Raw genomic sequence first — 9,829 nt, forward strand, 5'->3', positions numbered from 1 at the left:
CTCGAGTTGTGATTCATCCTGAGGCTAAATTCCTCTTTAGCTGTGAACCTGTGAAACCAGATGAGTTACGTGCTTTCAAAATACAGGCATAGGACAAGGATAGATATTCCAATTCCCCAAAAGAAAACTCAAAAGAAATAAACTGGGTAATGGGTACAAAGAAAGTCTAAATCTCAGAAGTCAAATTCCATTAGATGGGTTTTTAAAAAAATATTTTAGTTGTAGATGGACACCATACCTTTATTTTATTTATTTTTTTTGTGGTGCCAAGGACCGAATCTAGTGCCTCACACATGCTAGGCAAGCATTCCACCACTGAGCCACAACTGGAGCCCTCCATTAGACCTTAAGGCTCAAGAATAATCATCTTTGGTTCAATATTCTGTCCTTCAGGTGCACTTGGGTGGCAGCATCATTCCATGTCCCTTTAGCTCTCTACAAAAGTCCTGCCCACACAACTCTGTGAGGACTGCCTTGCCCTTAAAGCACTGAGTAGGGTCATCCAGGCCCTGAAACTGGAGAAGCATACCTGCTCTTTGAAACCAAGGAGGAATCAGTCTCTCCTCTGGGCCTGTGGTAGGAGGGTGAGCCTGTCTCTGAATGGACTTTTTTAAAGACTGGTGTTTTTTGCAGCCAAATCATTCTGTGGTCAGGTCCTTAAAAAATTCTAAGAACTCCAAAGGCCTGTCTTCATTCCTTCCAGCTTTCTCTGTTCCCTTCAATCCAAATTGACAGAATCTTTATTGGTATAATCCCACTTCATTTTTTGAAAATAGTTTTGTAGTTGTAGATGGACACAATAACATTATTTTGTTTATTTGTTTTTATGTTGTGCTAAAGATCGAACCTAGTGCCTCACACGTGGTAGGCAAGCACTGTTTCACAGAGCCCTAGCCCCAGCCATATAATCCCACTTCTTTTTTTTAAAGAGAGAGCGAGAGAAGAGAGAGAAAGAGAGAATTTTTTAATATTTAGTTTTCAGTTTTTGGCAGACACAACATCTTTATTTTATTTTACATGGTGCTGAGGATCGAACCCAGCGCCCCACGCATGCCAGGCGAGCACGCTACCGCTTGAGCCACATCCCCAGCCCCCATATAATCTCACTTCTATTTCTGGCTTCTACTGAGATGGCTGATTAAACCATAAGTCCCACCCACAATCTTCTTATCAAATGGTTGTTCAGCTACAGCTTCAGTATTCTCTTCAGAAAAAGGTTCCCTTTTTGTGTGTGTGTTATAGACAAACTGAATTTTCCAAATGTTTATTTTCTGATATTTAAAATTTATTTTTGCATAACAATTCCTCCTTTAATTCATTTCTCTCTTCTTGCATTTTATTATAAGTAGTCAGGCGAAACCAAGCCAATCCTTCAATATTTTGCCTAGAAATATGCTCAGCTCAATTTCTATTTTTATCACTTCCAAGTTCTACCTTCTACAAAACTCTAGAATGCAGTTCAGCCAAATTCACTGTGTCCTGATAACAAAGATTGCCTTTTTTCCAGTTTGCAATAACACATTTCTCATTTCTGTTTTTGCCCATATTTTGTCCATATTTCTAGCATGTACCTCAAAACTCCAGCCTCTACCCATTACCACTTCTAAAGCCAAAGCCATTTCTGAATTTTAAGGGTTTTGTTTTGTTTTAACCACAGCACTCCACTTAGTGCCAAAATCTATCAGTCTTCTTGGCTACCGATCATATCAAAACACCATAGACTGGTGGCAGACATTTATTTTCTTACAGTTCTGGGGGGTTAGAATATACCAGACCAAGGTTCTGATACCAGCAGGGTTCTTGGCTGCCCGAACAAAGAATTGAGCAACACATCTAGAAGTAACAGGTAGAATGGAAACTTACTGAAAGTACACTTCTTAGTAAGAGAGAGTATCTCAAGAACCTTATGTCTGGGTGAGTCTTGTCTCACATGCTGAGCTGTGTCTTGTTCTCCTCCCCATGGACTTGATTGAAGACCTTGCCCTATTTGTTCCCATTGGTTACTTAACTTTTACCTTATTAGAATACAGAACTTGTGGCAGGAGTTGCCATGGTAATGGGACTCATCATAAACAGGAACATGATGACTCATCTGCCCGTCTTATACTCTAGTTGGCATTTTTCTTATACCCTGCCTCTACCATCATGTCATCATTAAACTCTTGCCTCAGTTTTAGCAAGATTTGATCTCTGGTGAAATTTCTTTTCCTGTTTTACAGATGACCATCACTTTACTGTTTCTCTCTCTCTCTCTCTCTCTCTCTCTCTCTCTCTCTCTCTCTCTCTCACACACACACACACACACACACACACACACAAGAAAGAGATGGGAAGGAGAGAGGTCTTCCTCTCTTTTTTTAATATTTATTTTTAGCTGTAGTTGGACACAATACTTTTTTATTATTTATTTATATGTGGTGCTGAGGATCAAATCCAGGGCCTCATGCATGCTAGGCGAGCACTCTACCACTGAGCCACAACTCTAGCCCCTCTTCCTGTTCATATAAGTCCATAAGCCTACAATATTAGGGCTCTACCCTAATGACCTCATTTAATCTTGATTAACTCCTGAAGACCCTATCTCCAGATAGTAACTTCAAGAGTTATGGCTTCAGCCTGTGAATTTTGAGAGGCTGTAATTCAATCCTCAGGGGGTGTTCTGTTGGTTTCTCTTTCTATGGCTTGAAGTGGCTATAGGCAGGTAGGCTCTTTAAACATTGGCAGGACATCTGAGACTTTCCTTGGATCACAAGATCTCAATGGACCAAAAAATGGTTCCTGACATCTAAGTATTGCCATGCATACTAAGCCACATCTCCTCCAGCTAACAATTGAGGGAGCCCAAAAAAGAATACAAACAGGTCTGTATACCATAGGCCTAATAATTAAAAATTATAAGTAAAGGCAATCAACTTCCATATAAAATGTTTTATCTCCTATTTGACAAGTAAACTTTTATAAAAGCAAAGCCAATAAATATGTGTAAAGTGATGGTTTAATACTATTGAAAGTCAGCACAATATCAAAGATGACTGAATTTAATTATGATTGTGCAGGTCTGGGTGATCTTTTGATGGGACAGCAATATTTGGATGAGTAATAACTAAAGACATACATAATTCAAGAATTATTTCATATTTATTCAATAAAATTTATTCTTGTTGCCTTCTTTTCAGCAAAATCAGTTTGTGTTTTATGTTGCTATAATCAATATATTTCACAAAACATTTGAAATTGTCAATTATGACCTAAAGCAAAGATCAGTGAACTGTCTCTGTTAAGGGCCAGATAGCAAAAATTTGAGGTTTTGCAGTTTTTTGTTTGTTTGTTTGTTTGGGGTTTTTTTGGTACCAAGGATTGAACCCAGGGGAGCTTAACCCTTTTGTATATTTATTTGTAGACAGGGTCTCACTAAGTTGCTGAAGCTGGGATTACAGGGGTTAGCTTCAGCACCTGGCTACTTTGCAGCTATTATGGTCTCTATCTTTACAACTCTGCTATTGTAGCACAAAATCTGTGATAATATGTAAACAAATGGGTGTGGCTGTATTCCAATAAAAGTTTATTTATAACATCAGGCAGCCCACTTGTGGGCCATAATTTGCCAACCCATGACTGAAGGATTAAAAAATAAATGTAGGGGCTGGGGTTGTAGCTCAGTGGCAGAGTGCTTGCCTTGCACACGTGAGGCTTTGGGTTCAATCCTCAGCACCATATAAGAAAATAAATAAATAAATAAAGATATTAAAAAATAGATGTAGAACATCAGCAAGATAGTAGACTAGAAAATCCCAGTCCTTGTTGCCCCTCAAAACAATGATTTAACCACTACCCACAAATGAATATAGTTCCAGGAGTGCTCTGGAGTACAATTTAAAACTTTCAGTGACTAAGCAAAGCAAAACAATACTGAGGATGACCACATAGAAGATCATGGGGAACATTTTACCTGTGTCACTCCAACTGCCAGCCTGGTACAACTCAGTACCAAGAAGGATCTCCTCAGCTGTAACAATTCCCTGCAGGGCAGGAAAGACAAAGGTCTCTAGAAGCCCTTGATGTTCCCACAGATACCCATCCCTGGAGTGTGACTAGAGTTCCTCATAAAAATAGATATTTAGTTCCAGGTATAGTGACACATGCCTATAATCCTAGTGGCTTGGGTGGCTGAGGCAGGAGGATCCCAACTTCAAAGCCAAACTTAGCAACTTAGTAAGGCCCTCAGCATCTTGGTGAGACCCTGTCTCTAAATAAAATATGAAAAGGGCTGGGGATGTGGCTCAGTGGTTAAGCACCCCTGGATTCAACCCCTGGTATCAAGAAAATAAAAAATAAAACTAAATATTTAGAATTACAGGTCCTGAGTGAGAGAAGCTCATTTGTGTTTATTCATTTCTTCATTCATCTCTTCAGTTTTTGAGTTATAACAACTGTGTATTAGAACTGGCTCATACAGGCTTTTCTTCCCAACTGTGGGTTTAGTGTCATCACATTGGTAGCTTGAAATCTGGCTGCAGTGGAATTCAGCAAATGCTGAAAATCAAAGTCGTTTTTTTTCCCCTTACAGAGCCATATGTTAAACATTTACCATCACACCAGTGGATGGAGGGGGTCCTTTTAATGGTAATGAATAGGTCCTTCTTGTTGGAGTATAGGAACAGCGTTCACCTAATCAGGACTGGCTACATAATTCATGAGAATGGATACAAAATAAAAATCTGGAGCCCCTTGTTCAAAAATAGAAATAATTTAAGGTAGTTATAGTGTAACATTAACTGCTGGGCCCTTCTGAGGGTGAGGACCTTAGTGACTGCCTGGGTTCCATTCTCCTAAAGCCAGCCTTGGGTCTCAGCAATGCTTTTGAAGTAGTGGTTGATACATGAGCCCTCCCAAGAGATCCTAGCTCCTATGTTGCAGGGGATACTGAAAGATCCAGGAGTTTGCCCCAGGGCTCAGGAAAGTGATGAGTCCTTTACAGAACAAAGCCACCCCTGAGTACCTAGATGAATATGGGAGGACACATTTTAGAAGAAATTTTCCTAACTTTTCATTACAGAGGAGTTATATACACCTTAGCCAAATAAAAGAGACCCCTTTGCCTAGTGGAACAAGAAGGGCCTAGCAAAGAGATAATTCAAAATCGTTGTTGTGTGACTTCGAGAGAGTTGCTACACCTCTCTGTGCCTTGGTATCTTTTTTTTTTCTTTTTGCAGTAGTGGGGTTTAAATCCAGGGCCTCACACACACTAGGCAACAATATGCCACTGAGCTACATCCCCATCACTGTGCCTTTGTGTCTTCACCAAGAAAATAAATGTGGAGCCTTCAGAAGTGTTCAGTAAAGACCTACCCCTTAGTTTGCACCCAATAATTTGAGGATGATTTGGTTTTCAATTCAGATTTTTTTTTCAATACATGCTATTATCACAATTTCCCTTCAGAAATTCCAAGACCTTCCAAGAATCCACAGGGCTCAAAGAGTATGCAAGTTTGGAAAATGTAACCCCTCTGGCCCTTCAGGGTACTTGAAAGAGGGCTGAAGGAGGGGCTGCTGGGTGCTTTCCCTTCTGGACCTCAGGGCAAGCCCTTATGAGTGGAATTGTTTGGATGAGATTCCTGAGCTCCTCTTGGGGAATATCAGAGAACATGCCCAAGGCCCAGGACTTTCTGGGATTGACAGTGGGGGAGGGTGCATAGAATTTGATGCTAAAGAAAATAACTCTTCTTTGGAGAAAGAAGGACAAGAGAGCTGTCTTCAGCTATCTGCAGAGCCACTCTGGGAAAGAAAGCACATACGTGAGCTTTGTGATTGTAGAGGAGAAAATGAGGAGCAGCAGGTAGAAGTCACGCAGCCACTGATTATTCCTCAATTTAAGAAAGGCCTTGCTAGTGACAAAAGTGGTTCAATAAAGAAAGGAACTGTTCAGGCAGGAGTGAGCAGGTAGGATTCAAGCAGAGGCCCTCTGCCAGGAAGCTACCAAAACTTTTATTGGCCAGATGCACAACTTGAATAGGTGGTTTTCCCAAAGATCCTTTTAAAAAAATTTTTTTTAGATGTTGATGGACTTTTTATTTCATTTCATTTTTTAAATTTATGTAGTTGTAGATGAACACACAAGATCTTTATTCATTTTTATGTGGTGCTGAGGATTGAACCCAATACTTCATACATTCGAGGCAAGCACTTTACCACTGAGCTACAGCCTCAGCCCTGGGCTTTTTATTTTATTCATTTATTTTTATGTGGTGCTGAGAATCAAACCCAGTGCCTCACACGTGCTAGGCAAGTGCTCTACCACTGAGCCACTGCCCCAAGCCCTGAAGATCCTTTTTACACTTTAGAAATCTCTACAAACACATGAGGACATCATTCAATTTAAGTGGGCTGAATCGCACAGGGTCTCCACAAAATTTAAAAATCTGATTACTGTGATGCTGGTCTCTTTGGGATTATGTGATTGTTTTTTTTTTTTTTTTGGCATGCTCAAAACATTTTTACATCTCTTTTCTCTCATCTCACCTGGTAGGCAAGGCATGATTCTACACTGAAACAAAGATTCCCAGAAAGTGTGACTTCCCAAAGGTCATACTGAATTTGGTGGGAGGCAGGGAGTAGATTTGAAGCAAAGCACAGGTTTCCTGTGTGCTAGCCCAACTCCAGTGATGGCCCACACAATAAAGAACATGCTCCATTGCTCTGGGAGGGGAGAGGCTCACTTGACCAATTTGGAAATCCTCTTACTGTGTTAGATGACTAGAAAACAGAATGTGAACTTTCTAAGTTCAAAGTCTATTTCCTAGTGGGGAAAATAAGACATCTGGTTCATAGTTAAATAAGATGGATCCTAAGGGATCTTTGACAATGAATTGCTTTTCTAAATCTGCCTTTCGATAATTGAAACATGCATGCTTTAGAAGCATATGGATTGAATGTACAAAAACCCGGGAATGCTATTGGATTGGTGTACAATGAGGGAATCTTAGAAAAATAGGGTAGAAGGGATTTTTGAAAGGTTGGTGGTCTAGTCTGTTGTCCCCTTTGCCTGACTATTTTGCCTCCATCAAACAAGAAAAGTGTCAGCACCTGTTGTGTTGGGTGGCAGTTAACTCAAGACAGCCAGGAATAAGTAGAGTTTCAGCAAGATAGTCATACTATCCTGAAGAACAAAATAATCCTGGTTTGGTGACGATTCAACTATGGGGAAAATCAAGGGGGCTACGTCAATTTGCATCGAACCTCATTGTCTTCTGGGAAATAGAGCAACCATTATGCACACTGAATATTATAATATGGGATTGGGGTGGGAAGAACAGGGGAGGTACACAATGCATATGGATAGGAATCCCTCACATAAATGTCTTGCTGTTAATGGAGTCTTCTGATTAGTGTTTTGTGGGTAATCCATTTTGCATTCATTAAACCTATCTGAAACAAAACATCCCTTTATCAAAGTCCCTAGAAATGTCTGTTCAATCTCTCCGAGCTTGTGTATGTGTGTGCATGTGTATGTGTGATGATTTCTCATCAATAGAAGTTTATTAAACAGCCCTTTACTGACCATATGCTGTCGGTCTGACAGCCAGACCATCAGTGGTACTGTAGCAGGAAATGAGGGTCAGGACACCAAATCTGGAAGCAACACTTTATTAGTGGCACCACAGCCCAGAGGGATAATTCCCAAAGCCTGAGCCCAAGCACAGTGGGGCTTTTACTTTTATATATAAGCAAGTTTGGGGTACACCAAGGCAAGGGAGTTGGAGCAATTCTATTGGAGGTTGCATTCTTCGTTCCTTATATGGATATAAGTTTGTCAACAACCTGGGGACTTTTAGCTCAGACAGCCTAGGGCCTTTTACTGCACTGAGCCTAAGGGGGATTGTTCAGTCCCTGTTGTTTGTTTCCTGCTTCTGCTACTGTGGTTCTTTTCCAGGTACCTGTTACCCACTGCAAGCCTTTGTGGTGAAATGTCAGTAAGCATAGCTGCCTTGTGTCAGTCTGGAAAACCACAGCCTGGCAGCTCTTAAACTGCTAAGGTTCCCATTTTGTTCTACCACAGCAGTGTCAGCTCACATGGAAAGAAGCTTACAAAGACTAAAATCCAGGCTGCCCCTTGTAGCCCTTGCTGAATAGAAGCAGGTTTGGGGGAAAATGAAATACTTTCTCCCACCCTTCAAAGGGGGCAAAAAGCAGATTGGTTTCAAGAATGCAGGAGAACTGAAAAGAATTTCAACAGGAAGTTTCAACTAGAAGCATAAGGAGCTATAGTTATTTTGGAAAAACAATCATGCAATTGCAAAGCACAAGCACAAACTTTGAAAACCTGGTAAAATGGAAAATCCAAAGTAAGTACAACTGTGTCTTTTAAGTCAAAGAATAAATATAGATTGCTGGCTAAGAATATATTTTGCAACATTTTTTTCTATAACTGGAAACAAATTAGGAAGCTTTAAGTGTTTTGATCAAATGAAAGGTATTTTTAAGTAAAATGGAACATTATATAGCTATTTTTAAACAATGACACCTGAATGAACAATATACAGAAATTCTTTGAAATGTTTTTGCATCTAAGTTTGAAGTTATTTCAAAATATGTTTTTTGAAGGACAATATAAATGTTCACCAACATATATTAAGAATAAAGTTCCAGGCTGGGGATGTGGTTCAAGCGGTAGCGCGCTTGCCTTGCATGCGTGCAGCCTGGGTTCGATCCTCAGCACCACATACAAACAAAGAAGTTGTGTCCACTGAAAACTAAAAAATAAATATTAAAATTCTCTCTCTCTCTCTCTCTCTCTCTCTCTCTCTCTCTTTAAAAAAAAGAATAAAGTTCCAAGAAGCACTACTTGTAATAGTCCCAAACTGAAAGCAGCTCATATAACCATGAGAGATAAAAATGGAAAAAATAAAGTTTCATATTTCAATTGCATGGGATACTATAAAGCAATGAAAAAGAATAAAGTATGGCTACACACAACAACCTGGATAAATTTCAGACATGCTGTTGAGTGAAAGAAGAAAAACACAAAAATATATAATGTGTGATTCCATTTAAATAAAGTTGAGAAAAAGGCAGAACTAATTCTATGATGATGAAGGGAAGAACAGAGGTTTCCTTAAGGCTGGAATGTAGACTGGGGTGGGGGAATTTCTAGAATCATAAAAATTCATGGAACTATATAGGGAAGCATTTGAGCCCTTGAATGGATATAAATCATACCTCAATAAAGAAAAATTCAAATTTCAAAAATTAAAATAAAAGGAACAAAACATTTGCTCTTCTTCCCCTATTTTGCAATTCCTTGGGTCTGCTGTTTCATATCTTATTCTTTTCTGTGTTTTTGGGTTCCAACAAAGAGAGCAGGTATTTATCCCCATACAGATGAGTGGAATGTGTCCTGGTGTGTCTGTTTCACAGGTAGCAAGCGCCAAGAGGACAGGGGGCATAGGGGGCATAGAATAAGCATCTCATTTCTAGTACATGGATGCCTGGTCTCACACTTTGGAAACCTCACTTCAGCCCTTCCCTAGCTCTGTCCCTCCCAGAAGCAAGAATCCACTAGACCAAAGGAGCATGTCCTGCCAGAGCATGCTTACACTCTTTCTAGTCCATAATCTGTCTACTTAGGGCCTAGGAAGTCCCTGCAGGCTTCTTTCCCCAGTCCATCCTCCTGAGGTGGAGAATGCACCACCAATGAGAAAACCCCTTTGACAGGGGGTCAGGTCATCCACCTGAATGTGTGTAAAGCCCCTCGTGGTCTAGGATGGAATTGGGATCCAAGAGAAGGAGGCCATGGAGTCATGATGCTGCCTGGGGGCCAAGAACTGATCCA

The sequence above is a fragment of the Spermophilus citellus genome (assembly GCF_964194105.1).
Source record: "Spermophilus citellus genome assembly, chromosome: X".
Classification (NCBI taxonomy): domain Eukaryota; kingdom Metazoa; phylum Chordata; class Mammalia; order Rodentia; family Sciuridae; genus Spermophilus; species Spermophilus citellus.